Raw genomic sequence first — 24,649 nt, forward strand, 5'->3', positions numbered from 1 at the left:
GCCTTTTTAAAAACATTGTTTTAGCGTGCATGCATGTTACCGTATGTTTTAAGCTAGCATATGTTTTACCATGCCTGCGCCCAATAATACGGTGCGCCTTACGTATGTGTTAAATACAGAAATAGACCCCGTGACTGGGACTGCGCCTTTTAATACAGTACGCCCTATGGTTGTGAAAATACGGTAAATGCAGACTACCTCCTGGTTTACAGATAGTGACGTATGAAGACAGAGTGATTGGTCACAGGGCCCAGTATCAAAGCCTGCAGTCTAGGATCATAGTGTAGGTTTACAGTCAAGACAAAAGTCAAGACCCATTGTCTTGGGCTCGTGTGAAAGGCTAAAATCAAGGTCTGCAGTCTAGGTCCACCATCTAGGCCCTGAAATCAATGCAAACATACAAGGGCCACAGTCAAGACTTACAGTCTTGAGCCTCTGTCAAGATCTACAGTCTAGATCAGGGGTGTCACAGGCCACATCGTAGTTATGACTTCCCTCAGAGGGCCGCTACAACTGTGAACCCATATAAATGAAAGATTACCTCCTATACTGTAATTACATACAGTATACACAACACATTGATGACTAGCCAGTTTTGAAATCAGAGGCCTATAAAAACATGTTTTTCAACTGTTATATTTCTTTTCAAAGGGGGATTGGTAACAAAAAAATGTCCAGGCACGCATTCAAGACCCACTGTCTAAGACCACTGTCAAGATCCACATTTAAGGCCCAAAGTCTGTAGCCAGACTTCATATCAACTTCATACTAAAAAGCGTCAAGGGTCGTACAACCTCCCAGCATGTGACACATTCACTGACATCCTGTATTTCTAAGCTCTCTTTTAACGTTATGGTACAATGTCAGTGCATCTTATTAGCCGGATAAAAAAAAGTCCAAATGCTAACAGGTTATGAGTGATGACCATACGCACAATGTGTGCAGCAGATGGTGCACAGCAGACACACACACACACACACACACACTTGAGACCTGAGATGACGTACATTACACGATGCCTTCATGACACACGGGAAAGGATGCCAGACACTCGCTCTCATGGCTAAGTATCGAACAGGACCATATGTATGAATGTGTGGAGGTGTCTTTGTTTATGCTTCTATGCATTGACGCCATTTGTGTGTTTGTGCGAGTGACAGTCCTGCAGGCACAGCATGAATGTGATTGTGTTTGTTCTCATTTGAGTGGTAAAACCCTGTTATTGGCTAGCTGCCCTCTCCCCCACCACTCTCTGTGTGTGTGTGTGTGTGTGTGTGCGCGCGTGTGTGTGCGTGCGTACGTGTGTCTGTGTGTGGGGAATGGTGGGACAAGCCAAGATTGCCACCACCTGCGGCTCAGCTGTGGGTTTGCAGCAGAATGAGAACCGGGGTAGAGGAGCCAAGATATTGGAGGGAAGGCAATAGAGGAGTACATAATTACATGGCAGAGCAGAAGCTCATCTCCAGGTACTCCAACCACACACACATTCACACACACGCATGCACAACATACGCACGCAAGCACTCCCAAAGACCTTCCTCCATCACCCTCCCCACCTCCCTCATGTCTTCATTTGGGAGAAAACAATCCATCAGATAAAGGTCAGAGTACCTCCACCCGCGCTAAAGCAGGTATACACACAGACACACACACACACACACGCACACACGGAAATTTGAAAAAAGATAAACTAATCTTGAGGAGTTTAAAAAAAGCCAACTGTGCACAGAGCAAAAATTTTCAATAAAAAGCCACAATTTTAGGTACCCCTGCGTCATTCTGTAACCTGTTGTAATATTTTAGTATCTAATAATTTGACCATCTTGAGCAAGCTGCTAAATAATGTCAATTTTATTTTAACAGACATCCGAAATGTAACATTAGCATGCATAAATAAACAAACAAACAAATAAATAAATAAATAGCCACGTTTGGCCTTAAGTTCATGAAACAGTTTAGCGCTAACGACTCTAAATCAGTCTGGCATGCATTCCAATCGCTGACTAATTACAAGCGACGATCCCCCCCAAGATGAGAACAATAGCACACTAACCAATGACTTGAATACCTTCTACTGCAGATTTGAAAAGGACACTTTCACACCCCACACCCACCCAGCCGCACCACCGACCACTATCACATCACCGACTTCTTCCGCGAACAGGTTGTGAGGCGCATCTTCAAAGAACAAAAGATTAGCAAAGCGGCAGGCCCAGACCATATGTCCCCATCCTGCCTCAAAGTCTGCGCGGACCAGCTCGCGCCAGTCTTTACTCAGATCTTCAACAGATCTCTGGAACTGTGCGAAGTACCATCCTGTTTCAAACGCTCCACCATCATTGCAGTCCCCAAGAAACCTGCAATCTCAGGTCTAAATGACTACAGGCCTGTCGCCTTGACATCTGTGGTTATGAAGTCCTTTGAACGTCTCATGCTGGACCGCCTCAAGAGCGTCACAGGTCCCCTTCTGGAACCCCTGCAGTTTTCCTACCGAGTTGGTCTTCCAACTCGGGCCACCTCGCCTTGTTTCCGCGTTTTGTTTTTCTTTTTTGTCCGCAGAAACTCAGCTTTGTTTTCTTGACTTGGCGAAGCTCGTTTTCCTGCTTCCTCCACTTGCATTCTCTCGCGGCTGCGGCTGCTTGATTCCCATGTTCCTCCGCGTAACTAATAGCTTGCAGTTTAAACTGTGCTTCGTAAGCGTCTCTTCGTAGGTGCGTATTTTCAGGGGTCCTTAGCCAAACCGATGCACATAACGGAACTATATACCTACGGGGGGCGTGTCTTTAGCGTCCTCCGTCACGCGCACCCTTCCCCCTTAACGTCCTCATGCTGTACTCAGTCACGTCCGTCTTCCTCAATATAAGCAGCGTGTCGGCAGGAAATGCTCCCAGTCAGTCAAGCGGAGCGCTCAAAGTCACAACAACATTTACAGATTTTGGAACTCAGTGCACACATAAGGCGCGCCACATTATAAGGCGCCCCGTCCATTTTGGAGAAAATTTAAGACGCCTTATGGTCGTGAAAATACGGTAACGGTATTTGTGTGATTTGCTTTTACTTTGGTGTATTTTTTTAAGGGGGAAGACGAACATACACGACAAGTCACGCGAAATAAGGGGAACATTCAAAGTTTCATTGTTTGACATTTTTATAGCAGTTTATCAATTAGCACAGCCTGCTATTATTTATTTTTGGAGGCAATTGAGCTCAATTTTAAAATCTTACTTCATTAAAGTCACACCGTGCTTCATAAGGCAATAAATAATCCCCACAAATGAAATAACGCAGTCTGAAAAGATCACTGTTTTTTTTTTTTTTTATCATGATGAACACCCTCAGCAATATTGCATTGTTATTAAAAAATTCACTTCCATAGCAAGCACCTCGTGTGCCCCAAAGGAGCCGTGTTAATATCCTTACATTTTAATATCCTAGTCGGATTCTTTATTTATTTATTTTTTTGTCCATTTTTGAAAGGGCTTCTTGCAAAAGGTCCGTTCATTGACAGCAAATGAAGATGGAGCTCAGTAATGATGATGATGATTATTATTTGTTTAAGATAAGAACTCCCTTTAGGAGTTCATTCCATGAATAATTTTTTTGTGTGAAAGTAAACAAGCTGCCTGGTGAGATGCAATGGAATTCTAAATAATTATACACTCCACTCACATTGCAAGAGATTACCAGTCATTGGACCGAAGAGGTTAAATGAAGCGATTGGGGGGATGTTTTAGCATAATTGTTCTCGAAAAAAAAAGTCATGATCTTTCCAGTATGAAATCTTGTTTTCATGAGAGAGAAAATAGCACTGCCAAGCGATTACAAAAGTGAGCGATTAATTATGATCTGTAATTAATTAATCTATTTAATCTCTTTTTGTAATCTCACCTAAAATTGCTGAGAAAAGCCCTCAACTTTAGATATTTTCATTTAAAATTATTATTGTTGTGGCAGATCAAAAGATTGATAAAAAAAAAGTAGCTTTATAAAGTACATTTTTAACAGACTTAAACAGGAGTTCCATCCAGTTACATTCCACTGTATTTGGGACTAGTCTTAAGTGCTGCCACCAAAATTTTGTTTCAACCACCAGGAGAAATATTGCTGTGTTATTTTGTCAATCTCCATAAAATTAGGAAAAAAAATTAAATCATACATCAGGTCTTAAAGTGCTATCATTTCGACATTCAAAAGCATACAAGTAGTATTGAAGACTGAACTTGTTGCTTTTCCTGTTTCAGATAATACATAAAATATATACATAATACATAAAAATATTACATCGCTGTAATTTTAGGACATCAATAATAACAGTTCATCATCAAAAAGTACATTTGTCAGCCTGTTGGTGTCAGACTTACTCATAACTTACTCGTTTCGCGATGGCTCGCTACATTTTCGCTGCTCACATTAGCTGTGGAAACGTTTATGTGGTAGGCTAAACCTGCTTCATATTGGAAGCAAACCTACCTATCAGAACAGAGGCTTGAATGTAACAAGAAAATAATTACCCTGAAACGCCAGCGATGGGACGCAAAGCAACACAAATACAAGCCACACAAGTACAACTTGCCTGCACACAGGAAACGGTATACAGAAACAAAAAGTTGGATAGTTTTGAAACAATGTATTTTTCAGGGAAAGAAAATTGTACACTTAAAAGAAAAGTCCCAATCTACAGTAATATATTTTCAAGAAAAAAGGTTCCATATTTACAACAATTAAGTCGCATTATAGTTTAGAACAAATTCATTATCTTATGAGAATTTTAACACTTGCTAACATGGCTAAAGAGCGCACAGCCATCATGCTTATTGGCTTCATTTTGTATTTCTGGGCTTTTAACCACTAAATGATGTAATAGTATGATACAACTTGACATGAAGTGGACTAATTGTCCAACTCTCTCTGTTGGATTGAAACAGTAAAAAATAGCATAATTTTTTTTTTTTTTGGTCAATGTTGATGCAGGTACTAGTTAGCTAGTTAGCATATATATATTCGTGGGGGATAGGGATGGGCCCCTACCGCGAATACCGAGAATCCACAAACTGACGCCGATTATAACAGCCGCAAAAAAATGGGGATGGTTCCTGATTATTTCTTTTTTTATTATTATTATTTTTTTTTTAAATCAGCGAATAGGTGAACCCGCGGGTGCTGAACCGCGATTTGTGTTTGGGGGAGCTGAAAATTTGTTGCTTAATGCTGTTACATAATAAATGGTGCTTGTAGAACTGCTGTATAAAAAGCCTGTGGGCTCATGGTTACGACCGACTTACAGCCGTGTATGATCTTGTTCTCTATATCATCACATCATATCATCACATCTTTATAATAACATACAAATGCAAAACCGGAGAGAAATGTGGGCTGGATTTATGATCTGTATCACTGCCAGCTTCCAGCAGGTGACAATTTACAGTCCATCCATCCATCCATTTTCTGAGCCGCTTCTCCTCACTAGGGTCGCGGGCATGCTGGAGCCTATCCCAGCTATCTTCGGGCAGGAGGCGGGGTACACCCTGAACTGGTTGCCAGCCAATCGCAGGGCACATACAAACAAACAACCATTTGCACTCACATTCACACCTACGGGCAATTTAGAGTCACCAATTAATGCATGTTTTTGGGATGTGGGAGGAAACCGGAACATGCAAACTCGCCACAGGCGGGGCCGGGGATTGAACCCCAGTCCTCAGAACTGTGAGGCAGACGCTCTAACCAGTCGCCCACCGTGCCGCATCATTTACAGTATCTTTAGAAATAGTTATCTGTGCAGTGAACACCAGCCCAGACCTTCTTCTCCTCAGAATTCTTTCTTTCTTCCCTTTTTGGTCATCTCACTGGACTGACCTTTATGTTCAGACTGCACTGTGTGTGTGTGTGTGTGTACAAGCACAGAAAATCATCTAGCTAAACAAGATGTACCAGATTGCCAAATTTGTCTGTCCATCTTCAGTATTCAACGTACATCATCATCCTGTCTATCTATCCATATACTTGTCAATCCGTCTGTCAGTCTAGATCTGTCATCCATCCATCCATCCATCCAACCAACACTTGAGTAGATCGGTTCCATAACATCCAACAACCTCAAACTTAGCTTTTTCCTGCAATTCATTATAACTCTTTTTTCTTTTTTTTTTGGGGGGGGGGGGGGGGGGGGGGTTTGAAGGGTATATTTGAATTATTGACAACAGCGGAGACACTGGAACTCACCAAGACCGGCTCACCGAGACAAGGCAGGATCCCTCGTTATTATGTTGGCCACGCAAATACTAAGGACCCATTAAAGTGTCCAGTCGAGCGAAGCCATTCAAGTCACATTCTTGACGGCGTCAGTCCATTAAGAGACAGATAGCAGTCTGTAATGTTGAGTGACAGCCTAAATTGGGGTGTGTGGATGTTCAGTGGGAAGACAGCCATGATGTGCCGTGCATCTACAATCAAGTGTAGTCGAAGTAGATTGTTAAATGGTAAAACGTGTTCACACATAAAACGATAATCCAAATACTCAAGTATTAAGTGGTGCGCAGACCTCCGCCAACACCAAACAACAGATTGTTAGGAAGTAGATGATTTGTTCTTCCTCGTTTAGCTGCAAACCAAGTCAGTAATTCATGATTATGTGACTGGGGACTCTAATTGGAAACCCTAACCTTGTCTTGATAACCTACTTTAAAACCATAATCTGGAAACATAACCCAAATTTGGAAACCTAAATTGAAACCCTAATTCAAAACTCTAACCCAGGCTCGACACACAAATTTGAAACCCTAAATTGAAACTCGTATCCTTGTTTGAAAGTCTAACCCAGGACTGAAATCCTAGTTTGAAACCCTGACCTGAAACCAAAACCTGTGAACGTGAAACCGAACTTTGAAACCCTCACCCTTGTTTGAAACCCTATGGCTTGTAACCCTAATTAGAAACCCTAACACAGAATTGCAAACCTAATTTAAAACCCTAACCCTTGTTTGAAACCTAACACATGCTTCAAACCCTAACTGTGGCTTGAAACCCTCATTTTAACCAACCCACAATTTGAAACCCTTACAGCCATAATCTTTGTTTGAAACCCTAACCGAGGCATGAAACCTGAATTGAAACCCAACCTCTTATTTGAAACCCTAATCCAGTCTTGAAATCACAATTTCAAACCCTAACCTGAAACCTTAACCAAAGTTTGAAAACCAAAATTTTAACCCTAACCCTGCCTTGAAACATTACTTTGAAATCGTAACCCAGGTTTGAAATATTAATTTGAAACCCTAACACTAATTTGAAAGCTCAACTCATTATGTAAACCCTAAATTTAAAAACCCTATCCCTAATTTGAAATCCTAACATTGTCTTGAAATCTTAATTTGAAACTTTAACCCAGGCATGATATCCTAATTTAAAACCCTTACTAAAACTTGTAATCCTAACACTGTTTAAAACCCCAATATGAAACCCTAACCCAGGCGTAGTATTAGAGGTGTCACAATACCGAAATTCTGACTTTGTCGCAATACCTCAAGACCAGTTGTAAACGATACCACAACAAAAATCTAAAAAATCAGTAAAAGCAGTGGAATAAAAACTGACAAAACAACTTAATATATTTTATTCACTCAAAATATTACGTAAACTTAAAAAAGTATGTAATAATGGAATTAGCCTATTCTTACTGTTAGTCATTTTTAAAGAAAAAATAATTAGATCAATGCCTGCATTGTCATATATATATATATATATATATATATATATATATATATATATATATATTATATGATGAATATAATAAATTTTGGTTACTATCAAGAAAACCATGAAAAATGGAAAATGCCTTGAGCCAGGTAGTTATCAGCCATTATATTCAACTCTTATGAGCTAGTTTCTTTGTCATCATTATATTTGTACAAACAAAGGTACCTTTAGTTGCACCTGCCATTAAAAATGAACAAGAAACTGAAGAAACAACAAGGTCTAATATTTTATCCTTGACTATATTATTTCTATATTTATACATACTTTACTCATACTCACTGTGTACTTCAACCTTTCAATCTTTTTATTCAAGTTTTAGTGCGCAGTATTCTTGTATTTGACTGCATTTGATTTCTCCCATTGTAAACAGTACAATACAATGCATGTGCACCCACTCAGTGCTGTACTCTTTTTCATTGTATACGGAGCCGAGACAGCAAGTCATTGGCTGACTGTTGGCTTTTTGGGCCTTTAAGACAACGTATGAATTGGTATCAGTACGTGGTGCAACACTACGTAGTATCCGAATTTAAAACTCTACTTTTCAAATCTTATATCCCTGGCTGGAAACGTTACTTTAAAAGCCAAACCCAGGTATGATACCCTCCACTGACTTCAAAACGTCCTGTATATATATTTTTCTTCTCTTAACCAAGGATGGTCTGCTCGAGTGGACAGCGATTTGACAAGTACGTAGGCAGAGAGTCCAAATAGAAAGATAATTATGGCTGTAATGTAATTCCCCCTACTGGCCTTTTCTTTGAGCCAATTATCATGCCTGCCAGCAAGCGTGACGACGACCTCCCCCGCCTGTCACTGCAATGTACTCTATTATGTTACTTTATCTAATATTATCATAGAAGGACCCTTAAACCCGACAGAAAGCACTGACATGCTAAATATAGTTACAAAGATTAACTGGGCCTCACATGAGCATCATAATATTAGCATTTTGGTTAACAAGATAACATCAGCATAGCATTGTTTTACAGATAATATACTGTAAATACGTTATTTACATCGGAGCAAACAAAAAAAAATCCATCCACTCATTCGTCTATCTGTCATCCATCCAATCCACCATCAATTTGTTCAATTGATACATTCAAGTTATCATCCATCAATAAACTGATCCAATCTATCATCTGGCCATTCATCCATCCATCCAATCTACTGTATATTCAATCCATCTGTCTATCTGTCCGTCCAAACTGTCATTCTTCCATTCAATCCAAGACATTCACTACACTATATCAGGCACCCACCCATCAATCTATCATTCGACCATCCATCCATTCAATATATACATCTTCCCATCAACCATCCAGTCATCATATTTATTTAACCCATCCATTCATCTGCCAATAGAATATTCGTCTATCAAATTATCCAACCTCTCATCTGTCTATCTAATCTACATTATAATCCATCCATCCATCCATCCAATCTATCATCCAAGCCACCCCTCATGATAAATCACCAACCAGTGTTGAATGGTCCCATTACAAAGGAAAGCAAGACCCCCCCCCCCCTAAAAAAAAAAAACATTATTGCATTGTACTATCTAGAAATAAAGTTACGTTTAAATACAGACGCACTGTTGAATAATTCATTTATATTATTTTGGATCAGCAAATTGTATTGCAAGCACTTCCTACATGATTAAGAGTCTCAGTAAAAAATAAATAAAAACAATGCATCTCGAAACTTTTCTACATTTAAGTCAACATATGCCTCTTTGTTATATTTATGATTCTAACTATGGCGTTAAAAAGAATTTTCCAGTCGTGGTTTAGTTTGTTTGGGCTTATTATTTGCTTATCTTTATTTTCTTCTGTGTAGGCGAACCATTAAATTATATTTGTGTGTCAAATTTACTCAACCTGACTAACAAATCAGCAAGAATACAACAGCTTTACTGCATGTTTTACAGCGATATACATATATATAATTTTTTTTTACGACTATAGCTCTATTTATTATCATTCCTGCAGTGAATTTGGGGCCTCCTCTCATTATCCGCATGACCCTGCTCAACTCTGTGCACTGCGGCAGGCTATAAATAGAATGACTCCTCTTCAAGAAGATGGCACCAAAGAACTGAAGCCTCCTCAAGTCATCGAACACAACACAGAATTCACGTTATCCCCAAAAGCATCCTGGCTGACCTTGTCTCCACGGCAACAGCTTGTGATTGTAGCTCGATCGCGTGATGCGTGGCTATGAGGTTGAATGGCAGTCAGACTTCATATCCTCTCTTTTCCGCCCTTATCAGCCCCAGTGCGTGGTGGGACTGTCCCTGCGCTCAGCATCGTCGCTTCCGGTGCCGCGTTCCGTTCCTTTTTCTGTTTTATCGTTATAATAAAAAAAAAAAAAATAGTAGAATAAAAATATAGTCACACTTTTGTGCTTTGTCGTCACTGGGACCCTTCAAAAGGGAACAAAAAAAAACCCAAAAGAAAGCAAAACACATGCCTTCCAATGTTGCATTAAATTCTATTTCCTGTTCAATAGTTAGCATCACACTTTGCGTCTTTGGTGTCACTGTTACCCTTAAAAAAGACAAAGAAAAAGCAATACACAGTCGTGGAGTTAACCCTTTAGATTCTGACCAAACTGAAGTCACTATTTGTCGACCTGCTTATCCTTTGCGCTACATGCTATTTACGTTAGCCTCCACTTTGTACAAAGTAAATAATTGGTTTTCAATTAACTGACTTGTTCATATTGAACTGAGCAGCCAGAAGCTTTCTTCTGTTGCAATGTTCCAATTCCTGTTCTACGGTTGTCATACGGTTATTTATATACTGAAGTGGTTATCCAACTGGAGTCTATAAAAGGCATAATGCAGTATTATGAAAATAAGGCTGTATTTGTGAAATTCACTTGGTAAAATATGACATTCTTCCTGCGTAAAACTCCAACTTTTTTTTTTTTCTTTTTTTTTTTTTTTTTAATAACGGTCTTAGCTTGGAAAATCTACAAAAACTGGAAAATTTAAGAGACTTTATTCTCATTAGATTTTGAGCTTTCATCACAACAAAATACATCTTTGTTCTAGTTCTTGAAAAGAGAAAACTTTTGAATTCCTCTGGCATTTAATAATACACAATAAACGGTAGTTCTGTTTAATTGGTGTTGAACCCAAAAAGTTTGAGAACCCCTGGTCTACTGTATATGTGGCTGCCTGCAATTGACTGATGAAAAGTCTGGGATGTCCCCGCCTCTTGCCAAAAGTCACCTGGAATAGGCTCGAGCTCACACATGACATTAATAAGGACAAATGCTCCAAAAAATGTATTGTTATCATCACTTTCTCCTCAGTGGTGTAGTCTTTGACGTAATACCGTATGAACTCACTTAGCTCCTTTGTTTCACTAATTAGCCACCCGTTTGTATGTGTTTCCTCCAATAGAAACCCATGCAAACATCAGATAAAAGCAGCTGTCTATGCCCCAGGTTTTTGTGTTCACCGCCATAGATTTGATATTCTTGGTCTGATGCTGTCCAACCCTTCTAGCCCTCTGCCTCTCTGAGGTCCTGCCTTCTGTTCGCTGCTTCTGTTAGCCTCCCACTCCAGAGCTCAACTGCCAACTGCTCACCCATCCCCATAACCCCTCCTCCTCATCCAACAGTAACTTCCTGTGCTTGAATAATGCACATTTCTGCCTTGCATCTTTGCTTCCTGAAAGGGGAGCAAGACTCCTCACCTGGAGACCAAAGAGCCCTCTCTCCTGCTGCTGGCTTGGCTCGAAAGCCATAGAGCTCTCCATCTGCTGTTCTATTCCTGCCTACCTGAATTATTTACTACGATTTAGTAGCACTTCAGTCAGAGGCAGACGAGCTATATGATAAACCCAGATGCCCTCACAAAGCAAAATGAATTATACAGCATAAATGGAATTAATCTCTTCACGTAAACACTCGTGTGATTCATTTGCAGGGCCCTGCAATGTTTGGACACTCTACCGAGATTGTGGAATGTTTAAAACAACTCAAGCAACTTTTGTCTCAATCTCTGCAAACTAATATGACCTCAATCCCAAGGGAGGGTGCTCATAATAGCTGACGGTTGCCTGAACATATGGAGGTACCTTGACGTTTGAATGCCCTAAATGTTCAACATTTTGGGTAAAAAATTGGCCTCGAAGATACATTTTTTGGCTTCAAACCATCCACCCATCCATACATACTTTTTCCGTACCCCTTATCCTCACTAGGGTCGCGGCATGCTGGAGCCTATCCCAGCTGTCTCAAGAGTAGACCGAGGGCAGCGAGAAACTGGAGCCTTGCAGCAAATTGGAGACTGTGGAGTATGATACTACAGCACCCACAGGAAAAAGGGTAAGCAAAAATTTGCATTAATCTTGCCATCTATCCTCAAATGGTGGGGCATATTTATTTGAGAGGGGACTCAGGGCAAAAAGAAAATGGGCTGCTGCAGCTAAGACGAGGCTTCAATATAATATATATTTCCTTGCAATTTTGTTTGAGAAGATTGACAGAAACAAGATTCAATCAATCAATCAATGGTATGAGCATTTGTTTTCTTGCTGTCATTTGTAGCCGTGTATCCTCAAATATTACAAGGCTGCAGAAAATTTGTCCAAGAGAAGACTGAATGTAGCAGAAAACTGGAGCACTGCAGCAAAGTGGACTGTGGAGTATAATACTGCAGCATCAGGAGCAGATAAACAGGGTAAGCTAACAAGTGCATGTATATTTATTTTTGTCATTTCCAGCCATGAATCCTAAGATGTTACAATGACGGGGGAATTTGGGAAAGATCTTATTGTCGTCTTGCCCAGTTTTGGCAATTCAGGTAAGCTTTCAGCTTCCTCAAATAGCTAAAAAAAACCACACACAAAAACAAAGAAAACACAGCATATTTAAATTTTCAATTCTGGGATGGAAGAGGCATCGCTGCCCATATGGCAGTCGGCAGCGCCTCGGAACCTTTTGATAAATATGTCATCAGGCGTCCATTTCCGTCTCACCTCTCATTCAATTGACTCCCTTTGTAATTGCCCGCTCTTCCGCACCACGTGAGTTACAAATGTGACAGCCTGGTGAAACCCGTGTTCACTTTCAGTCAACTGTGACTAGAAAAAGTGGGAGCCAATGCCATTTCCTCCCCTTCACAAATGAATTTCCACACTTTTCTAATACCCAGGGAGAGTCTAGTCTTTGCAGCACCTTGGCTAAAATGTGGAGCACCCTGGGTTTCTTCCACCAGTGCAGTAGTTTGACACTTTTGGGCCACTGTTCAGCAATGCAGAAGAGATCCAAACTAAAGTGTTCATTGTTTTGATTTCCATTATTTTCCATGGGGCCAGTTTTTCCCTTCATGTATTATTTTATTTCCAATATTTTGTATGGCGACAATTTGAACATGATACTGATATTTCAATTTCTGTAATCTTTTTCATTTTCTCCTTTTTTACACTGGTACGGATTATTTTTATTTCCATTATTTCTTATGGTACTATCCATCCATCCATTTTCTGAGCCGCTTCTCCTCACTAGGGTCGTAGGCGTGCTGGAGCCTATCCCAGCTATCATCGGGCAGGAGGCGGGGTACACCCTAAACTGGTTGCCAGCCAATCGCAGGGCACATACAAACAAACAACCATGTGCACTCACATTCACACCTACGGGCAATTTAGAGTTGTCAATCAACCTACATGCATGTTTTTGGGATGTGGGAGGAAACCGGAGTGCCCGGAGAAACCCCACGCAGGCACGGGGAGAACATGCAAACTCCACACAGGCGGGGCCGGGGATTGAACCCGGGTCCTCAGAACTGTGAGGCAGACGCTCTAACCAGTCGTCCACCGTGCCGCCTTATGTTACTAGCATGGATTCTTTTTATTTCCATTATTTCCTATTATGACAGTTTTAGTGTATCCATCCATCCATCCATTTCCTTTACTGTTCATCCTCATTAGGGTCGCGGGCGTGTTGGAGCCTATCCCAGCTATCTTAGGGCGGGAGGCATGGTACACCCTGAACTGGTTGCCAGCCAATCGCAGGGCACACGAAACAAACAACCATTCACAATCACACCTACGGGCAATTTAGAGTCTCCTATCAACCTACCACGCATGTGGGAGGAAAACGGAGTGCCCGGAGAAAACCCACCCAGGCACGGGTGGCACGGGGAGAACATGCAAATTCCACACAGGCGGAGCCGGGATTTGAACCCAGAACTGAGGCGGATGTGCTAACCAGTCGGCCATTGTGCCGGTAGTTTTAGTCTAGTCCAGATTATTTTTATTCTTGTTATAACCTATAGTGACAGCGACGAACAATGGATTATTTCATTTGTTTGTTATTTCCAATGGCAATGGTTTTACTCCAGGACAGATTAATTCATTTTCTTGTGGCGGTTTCCTTTGGCGACAGCTTGATTTAGATAAGGATTATTTCCATTATTTCCTATGGTGACTGTTTCATCCTGATATGGATTATTTCTATTTCTGTTATTTCCTATGGCAAAAATTTATATTTCGTGATTCACCGAAATTAAAATTCTTGGCCGAAACCGAAAACCAAAAAAAAAAGAAAAAACAAGAAACAAAGGTGAGGTAAACAAGGCCGAAAACCAAAAACTGAAACACTAAAACAAATTACGATGACAATTATTAGTATATTTTGTGTCTATGACTGCAGAGCTGCCAACCTATAGAAATACATGTCCAGAAGTTTTTTGGGGCGAATTTCCAAATTTTTAAAATCAAGTCAAGAACATTACCGTTGGAGAGTTAATATACAGCACTATAATATGTAATAGGATAAAAATAACTCTAGAAAGCCCATATTGTTTATATATTAGTTTATATACAGTAACATTTAGTTCATTGATGATGTTTTTCTGTCCTATTGTGTGAGCAGTCTTTGAACACGCCTCCTGTTTTGCCCTTTGCTTCTCCCGATGCAGCCATTAATGTTCGTGCGGCAACGACGCGAAGCAAATGTTCACCTCTGTGGCTCGGCATTGTATTTAGCAGTGTGAGCTGTAGCTCGTAGGTAGCTTGGCCGGTGCAAAATAGCTTGCAACAAACATTCCCCGACACGAACAGAGGAAGGGAAGAAGGTTGGGCAACTGTTCAATGTGAACGTGCTATTTTGTGTTTTTTACAGTATATTGCACATAACCACATGCTCGCTGCGGTTTGCGTGCAGCATAATATTCTGTTTTGGCCATTTAATTTCAGTGACAAAAGTCTTTCAGTCCGAAACCAAAAAAGCCATTTTCGACAGAAAATTTGGTCCACTGCTAGATTTCCTTTTCCATTATTTCCTGTGGTGACAGTTTGGCCATCGTATGGATTACTTTCCATTTGCGTTATTTCCTAGAGCAGCAGTTTTACCATGATACAGATTATTTCTATTTAATTTTTTTTCTATAAATTAATTAATTTCCTTTGTTTAACCTGGTAAGGCAATTGAGAACAGTTTCTCATTAACAATGCCGAGCTGGAGGAAAGTTAGGGTGCAGTGTCTTGCTCAACGATTCTTTGACAGTTGACAATCACAGCAGGGGTGATTCGAACCGCCGACCCTTCAGTCAGTGGACGACCTGCTCTACCAATTGAGTCACAGCCGCTCTATGGTAACAGTTTTACTCTGGTTCAGATGTATTGTTCGGAAATTGAAAGCACCACCACCTCTAGTGAAGGACATCTACTTGTCCAGGTGCCTCAGGAAGAGCTGAGGCAGTCACACTACTTCCATAAAGACCAGACTCAGAGTCAGCTTCTTCCCACAAGCCATCACTGCACACAATTTACAATACCACTCACACTCATTCCATATTTCTGCCACTTGTACATACATTCAAACATCCCTGACACTGCTGCTACTGAAAACACCATGAGTGCCTCAGTGCCATTTGCCCTACAAATGTAGTATTGTTACCTTTCTACATTCATCATCCCTGAGCTCGCTGATGATTGTGAATTCTTTAGTGTTGCTTTTAAATAAGTTTTTCCATTCTAGTCTTTATTTTCATATTTGAAACACAAACCAGGATTTGCAATGCAATTTCATTGTATCTGTACCCTAAAATGAAAATAAAGTTTTCTACTCAATTCTATTCTATTCCCATTGGTGACAGTTTGACCCAAGTATGCATTATTTCCATCTCCTGTATTTCTTTTCGCGACAGTGTGATCCTGGAACCGATTACCGTAATTTCTCGTGTATAATGCACACCCAGGTATAATGCGCACCCCCAAAGTTGACCTCAAAATTCTGGAAAACCCTTCTACCTATCTATAATGCATTTTTACAATGCATGATATTGCTTCTGGCACGGTGAGGTACTGGTTAGAGCGTCAGCCTCACAGTTCTGAGGACCCGGGTTCAATCCCCGGTGCCGCCTGTGTGGAGTTTGCATGTTCTCCCCGTGCCTGCGTGGGTTTTCTCCGGGCACTCCGGTTTCCTCCCACATCCCAAAAACATGCATAAATTGGAGACTCTAAATTGCCCGTAGATGTGAATGTGAGTGCGAATGGTTGTTTGTTTGTATGTGCCCTGCGATTGACTGGCAACCAGTTCAGGGTGTACCCTGCCTCCTGCCCGATGACAGCTGGGGTAGGCTCCAGCACGCCCGCGACCCCAGTAAGGAGAAGCGGCTCAGAAAATGGATGGATGGATGGATGGATATTGCTTCTACCCATATGATCAAAACATGAAGTATTATCTGTTTTAGTTAGGTTTTTTTTCAAAGAATTATTCTGAAGTTAAACACCTTATTTGAACACATAATACTTTCTTGCTCTTACTTTGAAATTCACAGCCCTACTTTTATTTACTAAATGAGAAAACACACAGTTGTGCTCATATGTTTGATTACCCAGGCAGGATTTGTAAGATGTGTCCAATTCTTTTACAACCCCAATTCCAATGAAGTTGGGATGATGTGTTAAACAGAAATAAAAACAGAATACAATGATTTGTAAATCATGTTCAACCTGTATTTAATTGAATACATGACAAAGATAAGATATTTAATGTTCAGACTGATAAACATTATTGTTTTTAGCAAATAATAATTAACTTAGAATTTTATGGCTGCAACACATTCCAAAAAAGCTGGGACAGGTGGCAAAAAAGACAGAAAGTTAAGGAATGCCCATCAAACACCTGTTTGGAACATCCCACAGGTGAACAGGCTAACTGTGAACAGGTGGGTGCCACGATTGGGCATAAAAGGAGCTTCCCTGAATTGCTCAGTCATTCACAAGCAAAGATGGGGCGAGGTTCACCTCTTTGTGAACAAATGCGTGAGAAAATAGTCGAACAGTTTAAGGACAATGTTCCTCAATATAAAATTGCAAGGAATTTAGGGATTTCATCATCTATGGTCCATAATATCATCAAAAGGTTCAGAGAATCTGGAGAAATCCCTGCATGCAAGCAGCAAAGCCAAAAACCAACATTGAATGCCCGTGACCTTCGATCCCTCAGGCGGCACTGCATCAAAAACCGACATCAATGTGTAAAGGATATCACCATGTGGGCTCAGGAACGCTTCAGAAAACCAATGTCAGTAAATACAGTTCGGCGCTAAATCCGTAACTGCAACTTGAAACTCTACTATGCAAAGCAAAAGCCATTTATCCACATCACCCAGAAACGCCGCCGGCTTCACTGGGCCCAAGCTCATCTAAGATGGACTGATGCAAACTGGAAATGTGTTCTGTGGTCCGACGAGTCCAGATTTCAAATTGTTTTTTGGAAATTGTGGACGTCGTGTCCTCTGGGCCAAAGAGGAAAAGAACCATCCGGACTGTTATGGACGCAAAGTTCAAAAGCCAGCATCTGTGATGGTATGGGCTTTATTAGTGCCAATAGCATGGGTAACTTACACATCTGTGAAAGCACCATTAATGCTGAAAGGTACATACAGGTTTTGGAGAAACATATGCTGCCATCCAAGGGATATCTATTTCATGGACGCCCCTGCTTATTTCAGCAAGACAATGCCAAACCACATTCTGCACGTGTTACAACAGCGTGGCTTCATACTAAAAGAGTGTGGGCACTAGACTGGCCTGTCAGCAGTCCAGACCTGTCTCCCATTGAAAATGTGTGGCGCATTATGAAGCGTAAAATACGACAACGGAGACCCCGGACTGGTGAACAGCAAGAATGGGAAAGAATTCCACCTACAAAGCTTCAACAATTAGTGTCCTCAGTTCCCAAACATCTATTGAATGTTGTTAAAAGAAAAGGTGATGTAACACAGAGGTAAACATGACCCTGTAACACAATGTCCCAACTTCATTGGAATTGGGTTGTAAGAAAATATGAAGGACCAGGCGAAACACATTTCATTTTATTTTAATAGGATTCAAATAAAACTGTCAAGCATTTCAGAAAAGCATTATCAATAAACAAAACATAACCATGAAGAAATTAATGATGGTTGTTGTTCAGTCATCCGGACTGTTATTAAAAAAAAAAATATATATATATATATATATATATATATATATATTTCACAAATTCTCCCAGGGTATGTAAATTTATGAGCATGTACCTTATGTACCTCTGTCATATTGGAATGAAAGTTTAGTCTATACCTTTTTCATAACATCTAGGGGGCGGTGAAATAGTGGACTGAAAGTGTATAGCTTTTCCATAACCTCTAGATGGTGGCATACATTGATAAAATGTGAAAGTCTTTTTCATTTTCTCCTATACCTAAGTATAATCCACACTATTGACTTTTGACTATTTTGGGGGGTAAAACATGCGCTTTATACACGAGAAATTACGTTATTTAGATTTCCATTATTTCCTATTGTCACAGTTTGACCCCAGTACAGATTATTTCCATCCATACATCCATTGTCTGTACCACTTATCCTCACTCGGGTTGCGGGCGTGCTAGACCCTATCCCAGCTATGTCCGGGCGAGAGGCGGGGTACACCCTGAACTGGTCACCAGCCAATCGCAGGGCACATACAACCATTTGCACTCACATTCAGATTATATATATGTCCACTTCACATTCAGATTATATATATGTCCATACTTTTTTTCCCCATTATTTCCCATGGTGACAATTTGACCCAGGTTATAAATATTTCCATTACTTTCTATGGCACGCAGGCACGCACGCACGCATGCACGCACGCACGCACGCACGCACGCACACACACACAGTCACACAGTCACACAGTCACACAGGGAGGCTATGAATAGACCTGTCACTCCCGGTGCTTGGTGGGTCAGTGACCACAGCCATTGAACTCTGAGATTTACAACAAATAATAATAATAGGCGGCACGGTGACCGCCTGGTTAGAGTGTCTGCCTCACAGTTCTGAGGACTGGGGTTCAATCCCCGGCCCCGCCTGTGTGGAGTTTGCATGTTCTCCCCGTGCCGGCGTGGGTTTTCTCCGGGCACTCCGGTTACCTCCCACATCCCAAAAACATGCATGGTAGGTTAATTGACAACTCTAAATTGCCCGTAGGTGTGCATGTGAGTGCGAATGGTTGTTTGTTTATATGTGCCCTGTGATTGGCTGGCAACCAATTCAGGGTGTACCCCGCCTCCTGCCCGATGATAGTTGGGATGGGCTCCAGCACGTCCACGACCCTAGTGAGGAGAAGCGGCTCAGAAAACGGATGGACGGATGGATAATAATAATAATTTAAATAAACAACACCAACTAAGCCAATGACGAGGGCTTCTGCCCGGTGACCCTAAACTAATGCCACAAAAATGGAACAACGGTGTCATATTTCTGGATTTGAGAGCATTCGCTATTCTGCACTAAACACATTCTCTCCCACTGGCGCTTACCTGTGGTGAGTTTCCGCAAGAGATGGCAATATCCAACGTCAAGCGAGACAAAATAAAGGCTCATGGCGGCAAGTTAAATTGACCTTGACGATATCACCGTGAATAACAATACTGAAAAAGTGATATAAAGTGCTGAGCTGGTGAGAAGCGCAGAACATTGGATGTGTCTGGATCGGTTGCACCGCATCAATCACTGTAATCAGAGTGTGGAGGGAAAGAGGAGTGATGTAATCCATCTGCAGGCTGGGAGAAATACTCAGAAATAGGAGGACGAATAGTAGGCCACAGGAGACCGCAGAAACTACATGGCCTTGTGCGCATCACTTGCAATGAGAAAATCAAAGACAATCCGGGAGAGTGAGGGTCTTCTGTGTTTAGTCTGAGGCTACTATAAAGTGAGACATTTTACTCGAGAAGAGACTGACTTTCCAAAGCAAGGTGGAGGCTCTCCTAAAAGAGCGTCTCGTCTTTATTTATGTCATTTATATCCTCAAATGCTAGAGTGACGCAGCAATTTTATTAGAGAAGCAAAAATGGGCGGCTGCAGCAAAGTGGAGACTGTAGAGTATCCGACTGCAGCGTCCAAAGCAACGGCATGGCAATGGGGTAAATGTATATGTGAGCATGTGTGTCTATATTCGTCATTTGTAGTTCCTCAAATGTTACTGACAGGGGAATATTATTGGAGAGGAGACTGAGGGCTGCAAGAAAACAGTTCAATGGAACAAATATATATTAAAAAAATTTACCTGTACATTTAAAAACAACAATACACATATGCAGTTGTCCTACACTGTCACAGTTTGCAGAATCACATAGCAACACGTGTGAGCCAAGGAGGAAAAAGTGTGTCAAAGACAATGTTCAAAGTTTGGGATGATTTTACAACTAATAAAAGAAGCTAAAGTGCAATGTGCCTCTTGCAAAGTGCAACTAGCTTAAAGTAGACAACTACACATCTTCAGTAAAGTAAACATTGTTAACTAATGTAGCCTACCACCGCTAGTTAGAATTTTTTTTAATCCCTCTACAGGTGGTTAGGATGGAGGGATAATATAGACATAGGTGCTGGTGCACTGTCAATCGCTTGATTAAACAAACGGTAACAAAACACAGTAAACACAAGCACACTTAGATGACTTGCCGATGGCCTCAACTCTTGTTGTTGCGCAACACGCAGAGTGGCTAACGGTTTAGCCAGTTAACAGACACCCAAGTCAACATTCTCATTCGCTGACATCCACGTCAATCAACGGACCAGTCTCACCTTTTAAAGGTGCACAGTAGGGCTGCACAGTTATCCCCAAAATGATAATCACAAATATTTTGATCAATATTGTAATCACGATTATTAATATAGATTATTCTTCATGTTAGGAAAAACAAGTATTTTTATTGCACTACTTTTTAACAAGCAATATGTAAACAGCTTTCAGTGCAACATGGAACTTTAAATAAGATTAAATGATAGATATACTGTAAATTAAAAAAAATATTTACCGAGGGCTAACTGTATACTGTATTTTCATGACCATAAGGCGTACTTAAAAGTCTTACATTTTCTCCAAAATGGACCGGGCGCCTTATAATGCGGAGTGCCTTATGTGTGCACCACCTTCCAAAATCTATAAATGTTGTGTGATGAGCGCTCCGCTTGACTGACTGGGATCATTTCCTGCCGACACGATGCTTATATAGAGGAAAGGCGAACGTGGCTGTGGAAAGCATACGGCCGTTAAAGGGGGAAGGGTGCGCGTGAAAGATGACGCTAAAGGCACGCCCCCAGTAGGTATATAGCGCCGGTATGTGCGTTGTGCAAAACAACATCGGTTTGGCTAAGGACCCCCGAATATATCACTTACGAAGAGACACGTTTACGAAGAACAGTTTAAACTGCAAGCTGTCAGTTACGCGGAGGAACATGGGAATCGAGCAGCCGCGAGAGAATTCAAGAGCAACAAATCCATGGTTCGCAAGTGGAGGAAGCAGGAAAACGAGCTTCACCAATTCAAGAAGACGAAGCTGAGTTTCCGCGGAAAAAAGGCGAGGTGGCCCGAGTTGGAAGACCACCTCCAGAAATGGATTAATGAGCAAAGAACAGCCAGGAGAAGCATCTCTACAGTCACCATTCGACGGAGTGCAATAACTTGGGGCTTGCCATCATTCCGGGAGGCTAGACGAAGGAACTCCAACCGCCGGACATCGGTGTAAACAGGGCGTTCAAGGGTGAAGTTGCGAGCGGCGTGGGAGCGAATGACGACAGATGGCAAACACAGCTTTACTAAGACTAGGAGGCAGCGCCGGACAAGTTACGCCACAATTTGTGAATTGATTGTGGATGCTTGGGCTAACATGTTGCTTGCACTGTTGTTTGAGCTTTCGTAAAAGCCGGCATCATTTCTGAGGAGCCGCACGGCAACGAGACTGACTCCGACAATGACGAGAGGGAACCTGGCGTGTTTGATGGAGAACTTGCCCAGCTGTTCATATTGGATACAGAAGATAAGGACTTTGATGGATTTGTGGATGAGGATTGATCAAAAAAATAATGTGAGTACATTGTTAAATACTTCAATAAAGTACAACCAAACTCAGTTTTGCTCCCGCTGCCTTTTTAAAAACATACGCTAGCATGCATACTAGCGTATGTTTTAAGATAGCCTATGTTTTACCATGCCTGCGCCCAATAATACGGTGCACCTTATGTATGTGTTAATACAGAAACAGACCCCGTAACTGAGACTGCACCTTTTAATACGGTGCGCCTTATGGTCGTGAAAATACGGTAAATATGCTATTACAGAGTGCAATCCCGAAGTGCAACTCCATGGAAGCAAATACAGTTTATACATAAACTAAACTAAACTAAACTATAACATTAGGCTTCAAGCACAGACTTTCATTTGAAAATCCCCATCAATATAGTGACTTGTCAAGCACGGCTCCATTGTTCTTCTTGACAATAGGTCAGTTGTGGTCGCAGACTTCAAAGAACTCGACAGTTGTGATTTGCCTCTCTATTGACTCGTTTTTCACTGCGGTCAGGCGAGCCTCCAGTTGAAGTCAAGCTAGTCGCCCCAACGATTGTTAATACGATACATTACGATAACACGCCACCAGCCCTCGCAGCGTATTGGCGGTGTGTTACCATCAGGTATAGTATGAACAATCGTTGTGGCAGCTAGGCTTGACTTAATCTTTTCGACTGGAGAATGGCCTGACTGCAGTCATTTTTCAAACGGTGTGGTTAATGCCACTTTGAAGAAATCATGAAGCGAGGGGCCCACATATTTCTTGTGCAGTACTTTGACTATTTTCCATTTTTTCAGATGGTTGATTGCAAAGCGACACTTTGACAAGCATAGTACACCATAGCAAGTTGCAATGCTAACGCACTCCTCTAAACGCTGCGGTCATGCGGGCCAGTCAGTCAATCAGTGTATTTCTTTAGACATATACATCTGGTCACATGGGTTACGCGTCCGATGCGGTCCGTTTACACTCAAATGGAGAAGTGAAGCAGACAGACTAAGTGGCTTGGTTTCATATAGACTGCAAAAAAATACATTTTAGGCACAACAGTGAGACAAGGCCACGACGATATTGAGACACTTTTAATCTCGCAATATCGTCACTGTTGTGACATCCATATATATGAAAAAAAAAAAATTCATACGCTTGCTCGATCGGGAATGTTATGTTTTGCTAGCGTGCCCGTGACTATTTTTGACAATCGTGAATCGGCAAACTGCGAGCCCTGTGTGTGTGTTAGTGTGTGTGTGTGTGTGTGTGTGTGTATATATATATATATATATATATATATATATACACACACACATACATGTGCGGAAAGTTTTCAGACCCCCTTAAATATTTAACTTTGTTATATTGCAGCCATTTGTTAAAATCGTTTAAGTTTTTTTTTCTTATTCATGTACACACAGCACACCATATTGACAGAAGAAAAACTTAATTGTTGAAATTTTGGATGAGTTATTAAAAAAGAAAAACTGAACTATCACACAGCCATAAGTATTCAGACACTTTGCTGTGGCACTCATACATTTAACTCGGGTGCTGTCCATTTCTTCTGATCATCCTTGAGATGGTTCTACACCTTCATTGGAGTCCAGCTGTGTTTGATTATACTGGCCGGGACTTGATAAGGAAAGCCACACACCTGTCTATATAAGAACTTACAGCTCACAATGCATGTCAGAGCAAATGAGAATCATGAGGTCAAAGGAACTGCCTGAAGAGTTCAGAGACGGAATTGTGGCAAGGCACAGATCTGGCCAAGGTTACAAAATAAATCTGCGGCACTTAAGGTTCCTACGAGCACAGTGGCCTCCATAATCCTGAAATGGAAGACGTTTGGGACGATCAGAACCCTTCCTAGAGCTGGCCGTCCGGCCAAACTGAGCAATTGGGGGAGAAGAGCCTTGGTGAGAGAAGTAAAGAAGAACCCAAAGATCACTGTGGCTCAGCTCCAGAGATGCAGTTGGTAGATGGGAAAAAGTCTAGAAAGTCAACCATCACTGCAGCCCTCCAGCAGTTGGGACTTTATGGCAGAGTGGCCCGATGGAAGACTCTCCTCAGTGCAAGACATGAAAGCCCGCATGGAGTTTGATAAAAAACACCTGAAGGACTCAAAGATGGTGAGAAATAAGATTCTCTGGTCTGATGAGACCAAGATAGAAATTGTTGGCCTTATTTCTAAGTGGCATGTGTGGCTGTGTGGCTGTATTAGCTCAAAAGGATGCTTCTACTAAATAGTGAGCACTGAGATCTGAATACTTATGGGTGTGTGATATTTCATCCAACCATTCATTATCTGAGCCGCTTATCCTCACAAGGGTCGCGCACAAGGGCAGGAGGCGGGGTACACCCTGAACTGGTTGCCAGCCAATCGCAGGGCACATATAAACAAACAACCTTTCGCACTCACATTCACACCTATGGGCAATTTAGAGTCTTTAATCAACCTATCATGCATGTTTTTGGGATGTTGGAGGAAACCGGAGTGCCCGGAGAAAACCCACGCAGGCACGGGGAGAACATGCAAACTCCACA

The 24,649-nt window shown here is 41.4% G+C and overlaps 1 protein-coding gene across 2 annotated transcripts in view; it reads right to left on the minus strand.

The window, feature by feature from the left end:
* The window catches only part of LOC133397957 (carbohydrate sulfotransferase 8-like), a 266,959-nt gene that overhangs the window by 48,812 nt on the left and 193,498 nt on the right, over window positions 1–24,649 (minus strand). The window contains exon 1 of one of the 2 annotated variants that reach the window (XM_061669448.1): window positions 9,924–9,985. The exons of the other annotated variant lie outside the window; for it this stretch is intronic. The gene's annotated coding sequence lies outside the window, so the exon portion shown is untranslated. Of the gene's footprint in view, window positions 1–9,923; window positions 9,986–24,649 lie in introns of those variants that run through there. 2 annotated transcript variants of the gene reach the window in all.

The sequence above is a fragment of the Phycodurus eques genome, chromosome 2 (assembly GCF_024500275.1).
Source record: "Phycodurus eques isolate BA_2022a chromosome 2, UOR_Pequ_1.1, whole genome shotgun sequence".
Classification (NCBI taxonomy): Eukaryota; Metazoa; Chordata; class Actinopteri; order Syngnathiformes; family Syngnathidae; genus Phycodurus; species Phycodurus eques.